The 16,704-nt window shown below is 40.5% G+C and overlaps 1 protein-coding gene across 1 annotated transcript in view; it reads right to left on the bottom strand.

Annotated features, from left to right (window-relative positions):
* KCNMB2 (potassium calcium-activated channel subfamily M regulatory beta subunit 2) overlaps window positions 1-15,892 on the bottom strand; it is a 272,259-nt gene extending 256,367 nt beyond the window's left edge. The window contains exon 1 of the mRNA XM_029074399.1: window positions 15,624-15,892. The gene's annotated coding sequence lies outside the window, so the exon portion shown is untranslated. The remainder of the gene's footprint in view (window positions 1-15,623) is intronic.
* Window positions 15,893-16,704: the final 812 nt, after the last annotated feature.

Genomic DNA, 16,704 nt, shown 5'->3' with positions numbered 1-16,704 from the left:
TTACACCTTCGTTTCATTTATTTTGAAATGATCATAGTTTAGAAATAGGAGGTAAGAAACCTGAGGCACAAAGAAGTTAAGTGACTTACCTATCAACAGGCAAATGGCAGAGCCGGGATTAGAACCCAGGTCCTCTGTCTCCCAGGCCTGGGTTCTTTGCACAAGACCACTCTGCTAAAGTTTAGCCCTAAATCCACTGTTCATCAGAGAAATTCATTTAGGAATGTGAGAAAGAGTGTTTTAAACCTTCTCCTACCACTTGTTTCTATGGTAGTACTATTTCCTAAACATTCTTCCTGCAACAGACTTTTTCTCACCCATGTTAGCACACAATTTAAGCAATCCTATTTCATTTCCTCTAGAGTAAGCCTGAAGTGGGCAGGGAATGTGTTTACCAACTCTGTTGTAATGTGGTCTGCACACATTAAGCACTCAATAAATACCATTGATGATGATAACTAGTCTTAATAAAAGACATATAAAATTCCACAGGAGTTTCTCTTAATGCCCAACAATAGTGGAAGTCAGCTATTCTGCCCTACTCAGGAGCTTTTTATTTAAGTTTGAGGCCCTCAAACGTTCCAGTGCTTTTTCAAACCCAAATTCCTGATACCGAAACTAAACAAGAATTTGAGGTTCTCAAACCAGTACGATGAACTGCCAACTCTCTCCTTCAATACCCTTCTTCATCTGCTGCCCAAATTTGCAAATACAATTTAACTCAAATTTTCTTAAGTTTGCTAAAAACCCCAAGCTCATTCTGCATAAACACTTCCCTACTAGAGCTATGAATCATTATTTTTCCTAGGCAAATGGCAATTTTCAAGACTGAATCTGTGCCCTCTGAGTGAGGGATGGTGGAAGGAGGGGAGAGCTTTAATTTTACTTCCAGAAAAATGCCAGTGTAAGAAGCAAATTACGATTGGATTTTATTGACTTTCTGCCTAATTGATAGAGGTGTGCAAATATGTAAATAAAAGGCAAAAATCCTACTGTCCTTATATACATCATTGCATTATTTCTTAATCTCTCAAATGTCATGACATCTTGACAGCTAATTAGATCCCTTTAATTCTACTGAGACAAAAATTCTCATCCAGATGCTGTGGCCTGGGTCCTAACACTTGGTCTAATATCTGAATTAGAAAGAAGAGGAATGACCTGGGGTGGGTTGGATGGAGAAAAGAGAATAAGGGTGGGGAAAATTATCTAGAAAGCAGAAAGAAAAAATTGGAGAAGAAGGCTGCAGTAGCAAGCAGACAGGGCACTTTTCAGTGGTTCTTCTTTAGCTATTTAAAATGCGGAATTGATCATGTTTTATTTGTATGATGCTTATGGGACACTTTACTTTTTTAGACCAACAAGAGCCAAGACTGCAGGAGCAACCCTAATTCCATGGTGGATATTTTTTTTTATATAGAATCCATAGGTCTAATGAATCTGCCTTGCTAGCTGATGAACAGGAATTCACTTCCATGTTTTTTTCTTGTAGCTCATCATGCAAGTGTGAAAAGAAGTAGGTTGATGTTCAGAGAGGAGTTGTTTTCACTATAACTCCTCATCCAGGCCATCACATTGAATAGTCTGCTTGATTGAGAACTGCTGCATAGGAAGGTTGACAGCTCTGGACTGCTCCTCTCAAACCCAGTCAATTGCCTGAACTTCAGGAATTCTCTTTGAACTCCCCCCCACCCCTTCACCACCCCAACTGCCCCAAAAGTTATAGCAAGGTGCAAGGACTGGGTTTGGACTGGAAAAGAAGAAACTCAGTCAGATATTGGTGGTCTCAAAGGAAAGACTGAATAATAGTAATTACTGATGCATTTATGAAGTGTTTCCTATGTGCCAAGCAAGATACTTAGGTCAGACACACTGCCTGTCCCACATGAAGCTCCCAATCTAAGACTGGTGAACTACCCATTTTACTGATGAGGAAACTGAGGCCAGAGAATTTAAGTGACTTGCCCAAGGTCACACAACAGGCAAGTGGCAGAGCCCGAATTAGTTCCTCTGACTCCCAGGGTTGTGCTCTTTCCAATAAGCCACATCACTTCTTCTGCTGGACCTCTGTCACAAATGAGCTATATATGTATCTTGAGCTATAGTGAAGGCAGACCTGCTGATTATCTCTGCAGAGAGGTTAGGAGGTGGAAAGAGTTAATTATTCCTGGGCCCAGTAATGTCAGTGTAACCTTGGGCAAATCATAACATCTCCGTGCCTCAGTTTCTTCATCTATAAAGTGGGAATTCAATAAATGTTCTCTCTTTCCTATTTAGACTGAGAGTCCTACTGGGGGTAGGGACTGTGTCTGACTGGAGTATCTTGAATCTACCCTAAAGCTTAGTACAGATTTTGGTACAGAGTAAGAGCAAACAAATATCACTATTATTATTGTTAGTAACGATAATAAATACTATTACCATTTATGCTCTGGTAGGTTTAAAATCAAGAAAGTTACTTTAAAAAATACCCAAAGCTGGTGCAAAAAGCCACTGTATAAGCATCATTTGATTTATGCCTTCTTCTTCTTCAAATGCTGTTGAATTGATTCCGACCCATAGCTACCCGTGGACACACCCTCTTCAGAACATCCCATCTTCTATCAAAAAGTCATTCTGGTATGTGACTTCATAGAGTTTTCTTGGTAAAGATATGGAAATGGTTTACCACTGCCTTCTTCCACTCAGAAAAAACTTGAGTCAAAGTTTAGATCATTTGATCATCTGCATTTGATTCTTTCCCATGTTGCTGCTGCCCAGCGCAGGTGTATCAACTTTGATGCTTTGACTGACACCTTTCCACTATGGGTAGCCCTATATGGCGTAGTTCTAACCTTCATCAGCATGCACAGACTCTCCTGCCTCGATAAGGCATCAACTTCTCACCCTTATCCCCTTCACCTGCCCTCAGCTAAGCCCCCTTTCCCTCTGCTCCTCCCCACCCTCCTTTCCCCTCCCCTCAGCACTGTGATCATTTGTATATATTTTTATTACCCTATTTATTTTGTTAATGAGATGTACATCCCTTTCATTCTATTTATCGTGATTATGTTGTGCAGTGTGGCTCAGTGGAAAGAGCCCGGGCTTGGGAGTCAGAGGTCATGGGTTCGAATCCCGGCTCCGCCACTTGTCAGCTGTGTGACTTTGGGCAAGTCACTAAATTTCTCTGGGCCTCAGTTACCTCATCTATAAAATGGGGATGAAGACTGTGAGCCCCAGCACTTAGAACAGTGCTTTGCACATAGTAAGCCCTTAATAAATACCAATGTTATTATTATTATTATTTCATTCTGTTTTGCTCTGCTGTCTGCCTCCCCCGATTAGACTGTAAGTCCTTCATTGGGCAGGGATTATCTCTATCTGTTGCCAAATTGTACATTCCAAGAGCTTAGTACAGTGCTCTGCATATAGTAAGCGCTCAATAAATACTATTGAATGAATGAATAAATGATTCACAGGAGAGCATTGATTAATGTACGACATTGAAAAAGTAACATGGGCAAATCAGTCAATTTAGATACTTCCTTGAAGGGAAGAAAGAAAATGACATATTTGTAAATTTTTCAAGAATTTGATCTAGGATAATTTAAACCAAGCTGATTTTAGGCAATGATTTCATTTTCACTTCTCTAACTCAGGGATCACTGGGAAAAAATGTCTGTAGTGTACTTGTAAGGTAAGATATTACAGTTGTATTGTTAAGCACTTAGTACGTTCCAAACACTGTACTAAACACCGGGTTGATACTAGCTAATCAAGTTGGACATAATCCCTGTCCCATATGGGCCACAGAGTATAAGTAGGAGGAAGAACAGGAATTGAATCCCCATTTTACAGAAACATGAAGCAAACTTAAGCTTCAGGGACCCAAGGACAAGGAGGGTATCTGATGACAGCTTAGATTGAAATGCTTAGAAGAGCAAGTTTACACAGACAAAAATGTAGGTAGGGTTATGACATTCTTATTGGGTATAATTAAGTAAATGACCCTTTCCATCTTCTAATTAGGATTAGTTAACCCAGAATAATTAATGATGCTGAATGCCAATTTCATGCAAGTTGCACAGCTAAGTCATTTTGGTTTAATGGTTTTTGTAAAGCATTTACTATGTGCCAGGCACTGTACTAAGCACTGGGATAGATACAAGAAATAAAACGCATTTACTGGGAACTGTTTAGTAATGCTTTGATCTATCATGTCCTCCTGTTAAAGTAACTTTGGAAATTTGGGAGTTTGAGTTTGACACTTTGCTGATTACCTTTTGAAAACATTGATGAGTCAAAATCTGAAAATTTCATTAAGTATCTTAAAGGACTTTTCGATGTCTGTTCAGTGCCTCTTCTCCCTCCTATTTAGACTGTGAGCCCCATGTGGGATCGGGACTATGTCCTATATGATTATTTTGTATCTACCCCAACACTTAGAATGATGCTTGAAACATAGTAAGCACTTAACAAATACAATACAATAATGATGATGTTGGTAATATCACTCACTCATAAATCAATAGTATTTATTGAGCACTTACTATGTGTAGAGCACTATACTAAGCGTTTGTGAGACTACAATGCAACAGAATGAACAGATATGTTCCCTGATCATAATGAGTTTACAGTCTAGAGGGGGAGACTGACATTAAGATGAATGAATAATTTATAGTATCTAATTTAAAGATATGTACATAAGTGATGAGGGGTTGAGGGTGGGGTGAATATCAAGTGTCCAAAGATCCAAGGGTCCAAGTGCATAGATGACGCAGATGGGAGAGCTAACCGGGAAGAAGACTTAATTGGGGAAGGCCATATGGAGGAGATGTGACCTTAGCAATGCTTTGAAGGTGGAGAGAATGGTAGTCCGCCATATGTGGAGGGGAGGGAGTTCCAAGCTAGTGGAGGAATGTGGAAAGGGGGTTGGCAGTGAGATAGATGAGATGGGGGCACCGTGAGTAAGCTGGCGCTAGAGGAGTGGAATGTGAGGGCTGGGCTGTAGTAGGAGATCAGTGAGGCGAGGCATAAAGTGGAGAGCTGATTGATTGATTGCTCTAAAGCTGATGATAAGGAGTATCTATTTGATGCAGAGGTGGATGTGCAGCCCTTGGAGCTTCTTGAGGAGTGGGGAGACATGAATTGAAAGTTTTTGTTGATAAATGATTCTTACAGCAAAATGAAGTATGGATTGGCATAGAGAGAGACAGGAGACTGGATGGTTAACAAGGAGGCAGATGCTGTAGTTAAGGTGGGATAGGATAACTGCTTGGATCAGCATGGTAGCATTTTGGATGGAGAGGAAAAGGTGGATTTTACATTGTTATGAAGGTAGAATTGACAGGATTTGGTGACAGATTGAATATGTGGGTGGAATGAGAGAGCCGAGCCGGGGACAACACCAAGTTTATAGTCTTGTATGGTAGGGAGGAGAGTGGTGTGGTTTACAGTGATGGGAAAAATGCGGGGAGGACAGGGTTTGCGCAGAAAGATAGAGTTCAGTTTTGGACATGAGACTATAAACTTATTATGGGCAGGAAATGTGTCTGCTAATTCTCTTGTATTGTGCTCTCCCAATCACTTAGTACTGTGCTCTGCATGTAGTAAGCACTCAGTAAACATGATGGATTGATTTAATTAATTTAATTAAATTTAATAATAAAGGAACTATCTTGTGAGGCTCCTAAGATGATCTAGCTTTACTATTTTTTTCATTATTATTTATCTATAGTTCATCCTTGCTTGCTTTAACTATGCCCTCTCCTCTGCCTGGCCAAATTATTTCTCCATCCTATTCACACCCATGTAGGTTGCCCTCACCAGTTATTCCAGAAATTTAACTCCTTCCTCAAACTCCCTGCCCCTCTTCCACCCCCATCTCTTGCCCCTAATGACCGGGCCATCTTCTTTATTGAGAAAATTGAAACCATCAGGTGTGATCTCCCTAAAATCTCCTCTTTTCCTCTCCAGTCCCTCACTCCTCCTATCCCTTCTTCATCTCTCCCATCTTTTCTAGAGGTTTCTCAAGAGAAGAGCTCTTGCCTTCTCTCAAAATCCACCCCTTCCCCTTGCACATCTAAACCCATTCCTTATCACTTTGTCAAAACACCTGCCTTCTCCCTTCTGCCTCCTTGCACCGCTATCTTTAACTGTTCACTCTTCACTGTTTTTTTCCGCACTGCTTTCAAATATGCCCATGTCTACCCTATTCTAAAGAAAAACCTCACCCTGGACCCCACGGCTCCCTCTAGTTATAGTCCCATCTCCCTCCTATCATTACTCTTCAAAATCATTGAGGAGTTGCTACAACCGCGGCCTTAAGTTGCTCTCCTCCAATTCTCTCCTGACCCTCTTCAAACTGAATTCCATAATCTTCATTCCACAGAAACTACCCTCTCACAGGTCATAAATGAAATTCTTGCCAAATCCAATGGCTCTACTCCATCCTAAGCCTCCTCAAGTTCTCAGTTGCCTTCGACACTGTCGACCTCCCCCTTCTCCTGGAAATATTAACTAACCTTGACTTTGTGATACTGTCCTCCTCTGGTTCTCCTATCTTCCTGGTTGCTCATTTTCAGTCTCTTTCACAGGCTCCTCTCTGTCTCCCATTCTCTAACTGTGGGAGTACCTCAAGACTCAATTCTGGGCCCAATTCTATTCTCTGTGTATACCCACTCCCTTGGGGAATTTATTGCTCCCATGGCTTCAACTACCACTTCTATGTGGATGATTCCCAAATCTACATCTCCAGCCTTGATCTCTCTCCCTCTCTCTAGTCTCACATTTTTTCCTGACTTCAAGGCATCTCTGGCATAGTGGATAGAGCATGGACCTGGAAGTCAGAAGGTCATGCGTTCTAATCCTGGCTTCGCCACTTGTCTGCTTTGTGACCTTGAGCAAGTCACTTACTTTCTCTGTGCCTCAGTTACCTAATCTGTTAAATGGGGACTGAGACTGTGAGCCCACCTGGGATAGGGACTGTGTCCAACTCGATTTGCTTGTGTCCATCTCAGTGCTTAGTACAGTGCCTAGCACTTAGTAAGTGCTTAACATGCTTGTAAGCGCTTTGTGGCTCAGTGAAAAGAGCATGGGCTTAGGAGTCAGAGGTCTTGGGTTCTAATCCTGACTCTGCCACCTGTCAGCTGTGTGACTTTGAGCAAGTCACTTAACTTCTCGGTGCCTCAGTTACCTCATCTGTAAAATGGGGATTAACTGTGAGCCTCACGTGGGACAACCTGATTCCCCTCTATCTACCCCAGCGCTTAGAACAGTGCTCTGCACAAAGTAAGCGCTTAACAAATATCAACATTACATTATTATTATTACCCCAGCGCTTAGAACAGTGCTGGGAACATAGTAAGCACTTAACAAATACAAAAAAAACCAAAACCCAACACAACAAAAAACAAAAAATATCATACTTAACATGTCCAAAACAGAACTCCTTATCTTTCTTCCCAAACCCTGTTCTGCCCCTGATTTTCTCATCACTGTAGACAGCACCACTATCCTGCGTGCCTCACAAACCCACAGCCTTGACGTTATCCTTGACTCATATCTCTCTTTCAACCCACACATTCAATCTATCACTAAATCCTGTCAGTTCAACCTTCACGACATTGCTGAAATCCACCCTTTCCTCACCATCCAAACTGCTACCATGTTAATCCAAGCACTTATCCTATCCTGCCTTGATTACCTTATCAGCCTCCTTGCTGACCTCCCTGCCCCATGTCTCTCCCCTCTCCTCCATACTTTGCTGCCTGAATCCTCTTCTACAGAAGTGTTCAATCCATGTTTTCTAACTCCTCAAGAAACTCCAGTGGTTGCCCATCCACCTCCACATCAAATAAAAACTCCTTACCATTGGCTTCACTCAATCACCTTGCCCCCTCCTACCTTACTTCACAGCACTCCTACTACAACCCAGCCCACACACTTCGCTCCTCTAATACCAACCTACTCACTATACCTCTGTCTCATCAATCTCACCACCAAACCCTCACTCAAATCCTGACTCTGGCCTGAACCACCCTCTCTCCTCAAATCTGACAGTCATTCTCTCCTGCTTCAAAGCCTTATTACAGCCTGCTTTAAAGCTCATCTCCTCCAAGAAGCCTTCCCTGACTAAGCCCTCATTTCCTCTTCTCCCACTCCCTATTGCATTGCTCTTGCATATGGATTTGCTCCCTCTATTCACCCCTCCATCAGCCTCAAAGCATTTATGGATTGATCCATAATTTATTTATATTAATGTCTGTCTCCCCATCTAGACTCTAAGCTTGTTGTGGAAAGGAATGTGTCTACTAACTCTGTTATAAAGTTATATTGTATTCTCCTAAGCACTTTATACAATCAGTCAGTCAGTCAGTCAATCAGTCATTTGATCCTATTTATTGAGTGCTTACTGTGTGCAGGGCAACTGTACTAAGCACTTGGGAGAATACAGTATAACAGACACACTCTCTGCCCACAATGAGCTTACAGTCTAGAGGGGGAGACAGACATTAATATAAATAAATAAAATTGCAGATATGTACCTAAGTACTATGGGGCTGGGAGGGGGGATGAATAAAGGGAGCAAATGAAGGTGATGAAGAAGGGGGTGGGAGAAGTACAGTGCTCTGGACACAGTAAATGCTTAATAAATATGATGGATTGATTGATTCTATTTTCATTCAGGTAAGAATTTTACTAAATTCTTTGAATGGTTATTTTTCTTTTCACTTCTTGATTAGCCAATTTCACATATAAATATAAATACCCAAAGCATAAACTAATGTAAAAAAAGTTGATTCACATCTTCTCATATTTAAAAAATGCCAAATAAAATCTTGGGAATGAATGTAAGACGAGATAACAGTGTCCCTAATAGGTAAATCTGTACTTCTAAATGTTGTGTTAGATCAGGGTAGACCAGCTCATTCTTGGAATTCCCTTTGGATTTCTGTCCACTTTCTGAATCCTAACTTCAGGGTAGGGGGAAGGGCTAAATGCCTCGCATAATTGAATCACAGATTTAGGAGGGAACCTTGGAAGTGCAAGAGATATCACTTCTGGTGAGTGACATAGGTATGGCTAGTAATGGAAACAAAGCCACTGATGCTATTGTTGAATGAAGAAATATCATGATGCTAAATGGCATTTAGACTGAAAGCTCCTTGAGGGCAGGAAACGTATCTACCAACTTTGTTTTATTTTACTCACCCAAGAGCCAAGTACAGTGCTCTGTACACAGTAAGTGCTCAACTCCACATGGGACAACCTGATTACCTGGTGTCTACCCCAGCGCTTAGAAGAGTGTTTTGCACATAGCAAGGACTTACCAAATACCATCATTACTACTACTATTATTATTATTATTATTTATTAACAAATGCCACTGATTGATTTAAAGAACAATGCTTTTAAGGACCACACACTGAAGTGGTCTTAGAGGTAAGACTTTTGTACCGGATGAGCTGTGTTTGGCTCTTGAGTTTCACTTTACTCACCTTTAGACTAGATAGTCATATAATTGGGATCTTCACATTGTGAATTTGGGTTGGAGATCTGTGAAAGCGAGACCTTTCAGAATCAGATGTTTATGTTCTTTGGATAAAAGCACATAAGGATTCAGGGACATTTAACTCTCTTGCTGTCAAAGAGATTGAAATCACATTCCTAGTCTCACCTACAACCTGTATTTTAATCTTGGGTCTTTTGGACACTTCATTCTCCTAGACTTCAACCTTTCACATTAAGTGAAATTGTAATGTTTGCCTTAGTAACACCTTCTAAGCTTATAAAAAATTATATCTCCTCCAAGAGGCCTTCACTGACTTACCTTAATTCTCCTACTCCCTCTCCCTTCCGGTTCACCCTTCCACTTGGATTTTTACCCTTATTAACCCCACCCTCTGCCCCACAGGACTGTTGTACACATTGGTAATTCATTTTAATGTCTGTCTCCCTCTCTAGCCTGTAGGATAGGAGGTTGCAAACTGATTGTAAGCTCCTCTGTAGACTGTATATTTGTTGTGGGTAGGTAATGTGTCTGAAGGCACATCTCCTCCAGGAGGCCTTCCCCTGACTAAGCAACCTCTTTCCTCTTCTCCCACTCCCTTCTGCATCGTCCTGGCTGGTTCCATTTGTTTACCCCTATCCCAGACCCACAGCACTTACATACATATCAGTAATGTATTTATATTAACGTCTGTTTTCCTTCTAGACTGTAAGCTCATTGTGGGCAAGGAATGTGTCTATTTTTGTATAGTACTCTCCCAAGCACTTAGTACAGTTCTCTGCACACAGTAAGTGCTCAATAAACACGAGTGAGTGAATGAATACCAACTCTGTTATGTTGTTCATTCCCAAACATTTAGAATAGTGCTTTACACACGGTAAACTCTAGACAGTAAACTCTGCACACAGTAAACACAGTAGACCTTTCAGAATCAGATGTTTATCTTCTTTGGATAAGAGCACATAAGAATTCAGGGACATTTAACTCTTATGCTGTAAACTCTGGACAAATACAATTGACTGGTTGATGATTGGGATATTCTGAGAATAAGTATGCTAATTGCATATGAAATGCAATGTAGCTTAATGGATAGAACATAGGCCTGGGAGTCAGAAGGATGTGGATTCTAATCCCAGTTCCAAAAGATGTCTGCTCTGTGACCTTGGGCAAGTCACTTAACTTCTCTAGGTTTCTGTTACCTCACCTGTAAAATGGAGATCAATTTGATTAATTTAATGTGAGCCCTATGTGGGATAGGGATAGTTAATCCAACTTGATTAACTTACATCTACCCCAGAACTTAGAACAGTGTCTGGCACATAGTAAGTGCTTAACAAATCCCATAATTATTATTATTATATTCTTTATGACTCTCATAAGAAGTAGCTTTACAAATTCCAGGTCTTAACTTTTTTTACCATCAAGTAACCCATCTCACATACACAGAGAACCTGGACTGTAAGTCAGGAGGAGACATAAAATGGAATTTAAGAGAGGCTTGCTTGACTTGAGTGAAACAATTCTGAGAATGTAAAAGGAAACTGGCAGCTTGAACTAGTAAAGGAGTTTGAAACCTGGTTTTAAAAATCAGTATGTCAAGTGAAAGATTAAAAGAGGGATTTTTGAAGGGGAGAAATTTGGTGAAGTAGAAAGAGGAGCCTGTTTGCTGCCCAGCATCTAGACTTAGAAAAAATCTCATTCACTGAGAGAAGAGTGTCAAGTTACAGAAAGGAGAAAGAGAAAAGTGTTGACTTGGTTAGTGAGCTTTGTAGAAATGATTAGGACAGTTTGCTTATAAGAAAAACAGGACAAAAAGTCACATTTCCTTTATTTGCAATAATATATACTTGCCTCTAGGACCAGCTAGCCAGGAAACCAGATATTTTTGAGCAGAAGGGGAGTATTTTTTTTTCTTTTGACTCATCTGGTGATGGAGACAGCCTGATAACCAAGGTGTCTAACACATGGAAAAGGTGGTCCCTGACTCTGGGGGCTTTCTTGGATAAGGAGGGGAGAGAATATTAGGATGTTGCCACTGAGAGCCTCCCAATCAATTAATCAATCAGTGGCATTTATGGTCTTCTTACTGTGCCTAAAATCAAAGGTCCTGGAAAGCAAGATCTATTTCTTAGAGATATTTTGGACAACTGGAAGAGATAGGACGGTAGAGGCTAATGAGGAGATGGTAGTATTGGACCAAGTAAGCACTGTGGCCTAACGGAAAGAACAGGGTCTGGATAGCAGAGGACCAGCTCTGCCAAATGCTTGCTGTAGGATCTTGGACAAGTCACTTAACTTCTCTGTGCCTCAGTTTCCTCAACTGTAAAATGGGGATTAAATAATAATAATAATGATGGTATTTGTTAAGCACTTACTATGTGCCAAGCACTGTTCTAAACTCTGGGGTAGACACAAGGTTATCAGGTTGTTCCACATGGGGCTCACAGTCTTAATCCCCATTTTACAGATGAGGTTACTGAGTCACAGAAAAGTTAAGTGACTTGCCCAAAGTTGCACAGCTGACAAGTGGTGGAGGGGGGCATTAGAAATCCTACTCCTTTCTGCTTAGACTGTGAACCCTATAATAATGATCACGTTTGTTAAATACTTACTATGTGCAAAGCACTGTTCTAAACACTGGGGAGGATACAAGTCGATCAGGTTGTCCCACGTGGGGCTCACAGTCTTACTGTCCATTTTAAAGATGAGGTAACTGAGGCACAGAGATGTTAAGTTACTTGCCCAAAGTCACACAACTGACAAGCAGCAGAGCTGGGATTTGAACCCAAATGGGACAGAGGCTGAGTTCAACGCCATAAACTCATATCTTCCCTTGAAAGGTGTTGGACATAAGCACTTAACACATACCATAAAAAAAAAAGAGTTGGCCTGGAGACTTTTTATTAGGGTAAGGCAGCTCCATTTTCATGAAGCTAATATGATGGTTAGTATGTCAGGGTCATAAATATTGGTTGGAGGTGTTAGAGGAAAGACAAGAGGGAAATCAAAGATGATTCCCACCCCTGGAAGACCCCTCAGAAGGTGAAAGTCATGGTGGATTCTCTGGGCTTGAAAGTGTGGCACTGAATGACTGTAATAGAAGTAGCATGTCTAAGTGGAAAGAGCCCAGGCTTGGGAGTCAGAGGTCATGGGTTCTAATCCTGGCTCTGCCACTGTCAGCTGTGTGACTTTGGGCAAGTCACTTCACTTCTCTGTACCTCAGTTCCCTCATCTGTAAAATGGGGATTAAGACTGTGAGCCCCATGTGGGACAAGCTGGCTATCTTGTCTCCTCCCCCAGTGCTTAGAACAGCACTTGGCACATAGTAAGTGTTTAACAAATACCATCATTATTATTAATATTATTACTCCACCTGCACTTTCTTCAATTGAGAGACATCTAAATAGCATCACCATAGTATTCATTGTGCCCTGGTGAAGCTATGAGAAGCAGCGTGGCTCAGTGGAAAGAGCATGGGCTGTGGAGTCAGAGGTCATGAGTTCTAATCACAGCTCTGCCACTTGTCAGCTGTGTGACTGTGGGCAAGTCACTTCACTTCTCTGTGCCTCAGTTACCTCATCTGTAAAACGGGGATTAAGACTGTGAGCCCCACGTGGGGCAACCTGATTCCCCTGTGTCTACCCCAGCGCTTAGAACAGTGCTCTGCACATAGTAAGCGCTTAACAAATGCCAACATTATTATGTGTGAATGTGAGGGAAGGGGCATTATGGATAGGTTTGGAAACTGAATCAGCCATATAATGTGGCTAAATAACCCTAGCTAAAGGTACACGTTATGACACTGAACTGCATTTCATTCACTCTTTCATTTGATCGTATTTATTGAGCGCTTATTGTGTGCATAGCACTGTACTAAGCACTTGGGTTGACAATGAAGCCACTTGACTGAAGGGCGGGGATTGTGTCTACCAACTCAACTCTAGTGTATTCTCTTGAGCCCTTAGTACAGCACTCAGCACACAGTAGGCGCTCAAATAACACTGATTTATAAACCTAAATTTAGTTACCATATTGATACCATTCAGATGACGGCATTGTCCATTCTGTTCTGTTTATATTTACAGGACTTTTTTTTTTAAATCTCAAAGTTAAAATTGGCCTAGAACCAAAAACAAATACAAATCTAGGAAAATGTTCTCTGTTAACTTTTGTTAATAGTTAACCCCTAACAAAAAATTCTTCAGTGGGAAATTTTTGGACCATCATTCAACATTGTTATGAAATTGAGCAGAAGGGGAATATATATATAAGGAAGAAAAGTGAAGTAAAAGTGAGTGATGTTTAAAAGGCATGTTTCTGAATTTGTTTTATATATGAAATTAGTGGATTCTTGTTGTTGAAAAAAACAATTCTCTAAGATAACTTTGGACAACACTATGTGAGGAAATAGCGAAGTATCATGGTCAAAGTGTCTGGCCCCTTCTGAAGATACAACAAAAACAAATGACAAATATAGGAAAATATTCTCTAATATTTCCAGGCAAGTTTATGTGTTGTTGTGAAGCAAATTCAGTACTTAGAATTTTAAAGTGAGAGGTGTCATAAGCAAATGAATTATTATAAATCATAAGCCACATATAAATTGCTCTAATGAAGTGAAAGTCTCCTTAAAGGAAATATTTGATGTAATGACTAATCAAATTACATTTGAAAGACCTGTTATTAAAATTATTTCCCTAATGAAAACAAAAGTAAGAAACAGTTAATAGAAATCTGAACTTTTGACAACAGCAAGTAAAATATGTGGAGTAAAGTAGATTGAAAGTATTACTTGAATTTCTTCACTAGGAAGAGAAAATATTGTGCTTTGAGTTGCAAAAGTCAATCGCCTCTTTTAATAGCAGCGGTAGGAATTTTTCCCTTGGAGAAGCATGGATAGATGGCTTTAATTGTTTAATAAAGAGTAAATTCATTTAAACAACTTTATCATGTTAAACTTTGTTTCAGAACATCATCAAAAGAAAATTGTTCAATTATATTAGAAGAAACAAGTCCAGCGAAAATGATGTTGCTTGTATACAGGCAATAGTATATTTATTCAATACACTTGGGCTACTTTTCCTTGAGGGTCATTTGCAATGACAAATGCTCCAACTTACAACATAGACGAAACCCGGCAAATATTCAATCCTCCTCCTTGAATTTTACCTTTTAAAAAACACAGTCTGTGATATTTTCTGACATTTTCCTTATCTGGTTATGCTAAACTAAGCATAAGATAAAAGTGCAAAGGTATAACTTTCTCTGGAAGATCCTTTCCTGAAGGCACCAAATCTCTGAGAGAATCTCCCCCACCCTCCATCCCCCGCCATCCCCCATCTCTCTATAAGCCCCTCACCAACTCCTAAAGCATGGGAAAAGAGTGCTTTTACAGTGTTCATTAAAATCACTTATGCCCTAACCTCTAATTCTCACTTCCATCTGCAGCCACAGCAGTTGCTTGAAAGCTATAGTACGCGTGAGGAAGAAAACCCTCCTTTCTCTGAAACTCCTGCTCCTGTCTAACAATACAATTAATGTAAACAGTGCAGACCAGCCTTTCAATATGCAAAATGGACGAACACATCGCATGCTCCTTTATAGTAGGTTGAATTTGAAATAGTTCTTTATCAGGGAAATGGGCTCTGCATGCTTCCGTTTCCCTTTGAAAATTACAGCAGTGGTTCGGAAAGTGAATTGTACACATTTGTAACATATTTTAAGTCTTACAGCATCTTACCTCTCCTCTCTTTTTCCACTCCCCTACCTGTCCCCACGCCCCAGCAACCAAACTCCTCGCCCAGCCTAACAAACAACACAGCTGTTAGAGTAGATGAGAGGCAAAGTGTTTTCTTCATGACCTCTAAGCATTCTACTCTTCTGGAAAAGCGGCTTGCAAGCGCACTCAGCTAGCTATGGGGTTTGAACCAGTTTGATCTCGAGACATTTCTGCCATAAAACACCATACTATCCACAGTGTTTTCTTATTCGCAGGCAGTCCTTTCTCTGACTCCCCTCTCTCTTCTTTCTGCTCCCGACTCTGCACCTGCCTGCGTTTCGCATCCCATTCGCCAGGCACAAACAATAAGCATCAAACCACAACCGATTTCTTTGTTTTACATGCAAATCCTACCTCCGGTAGTTGTCACATCTTCCTCAAAAGCCAAGCTTAATTTTTAATGAACAGAGATCCAGCGGAATCCTCCGAACTGCCACCAGTTGTTAAATGCTGTCATCATTACCTCTCGTGCTTAAGCCTTTTCGGACCATTAATGTCACAACCTCTGCTAACTCATAGCTTAATACTCCCTGCTCAAAATGTCTGAAATAGTTTGTAAGGACAATGGGAGTGACAGGCACACTAGACAGCCATGCTTGAAATTAGTTATCTAAAGCCCCGTTAGGGCTGCTTCAAACTGTTTTTTTCCAGCGTGCCCGAGATAGGATTGATTAGCCTATGATAGGCATGCTGTTTCTGTTTTTATTAAATACTGTAATGGGCTGTCTGGAAGCAACGCTGTGATAGGTCTACTGGCTCTTCACCACTGCTTTCAAATTCTCATATTAAAAAGGGAGGATAAAGCTCTGACATTCTCCCCTTCGATGCAGAGACTTCTCTGCCTCCTGGATCGGATTTCGAAATCCTCTTTAACTGAGAGGAAAGTAACTCCTGTTCCACAAAGGTATTTCTAAGTACACCACTCGAATAAGGTCATATCCTTAGAGAGCACATCAAAGCATCTCTCACTGCCATTGTTTAACCCACCCTTCCCAATCACATGAATGAAAACGTTGGTGAGTTAGGGTGAGGTATTGATCTAAATGGAAAAACTTTCAGATACTGACAGATCTTAGAAATGATGAAATTCTCATTCAAACTGTTAAAAGTACACTCGTCTGCCCAAAACTAATGATAAACCTACTGAGTAGATTTACATGTGAATGTATTGATTATTTATATTTAGTTCTGCACTTCCAAATTAAAATGAAGCTCATACTTATGGGTAAAATAATAATAAAAAGTCTTTGTGTAGAATGAGGGGCTAGGTAGTGAATTTTTTTTTTAACCCACTACATGAAGGACCCATTAATTTGAGAGACGGAATAAGATATTCCTACATTGGGGTTGGTTGTAAGAACGTCGACATTGATGATGAGACTAGCCAAAATAAGTATTATTAGCTCCTTTCAAACAAGAAGCATCAAAACTATAG

Source organism: Ornithorhynchus anatinus, chromosome 1 (assembly GCF_004115215.2).
Source record: "Ornithorhynchus anatinus isolate Pmale09 chromosome 1, mOrnAna1.pri.v4, whole genome shotgun sequence".
In the NCBI taxonomy this organism is placed as follows: Eukaryota; Metazoa; Chordata; class Mammalia; order Monotremata; family Ornithorhynchidae; genus Ornithorhynchus; species Ornithorhynchus anatinus.
This window is presented reverse-complemented; position numbering and strand designations above follow the sequence as displayed.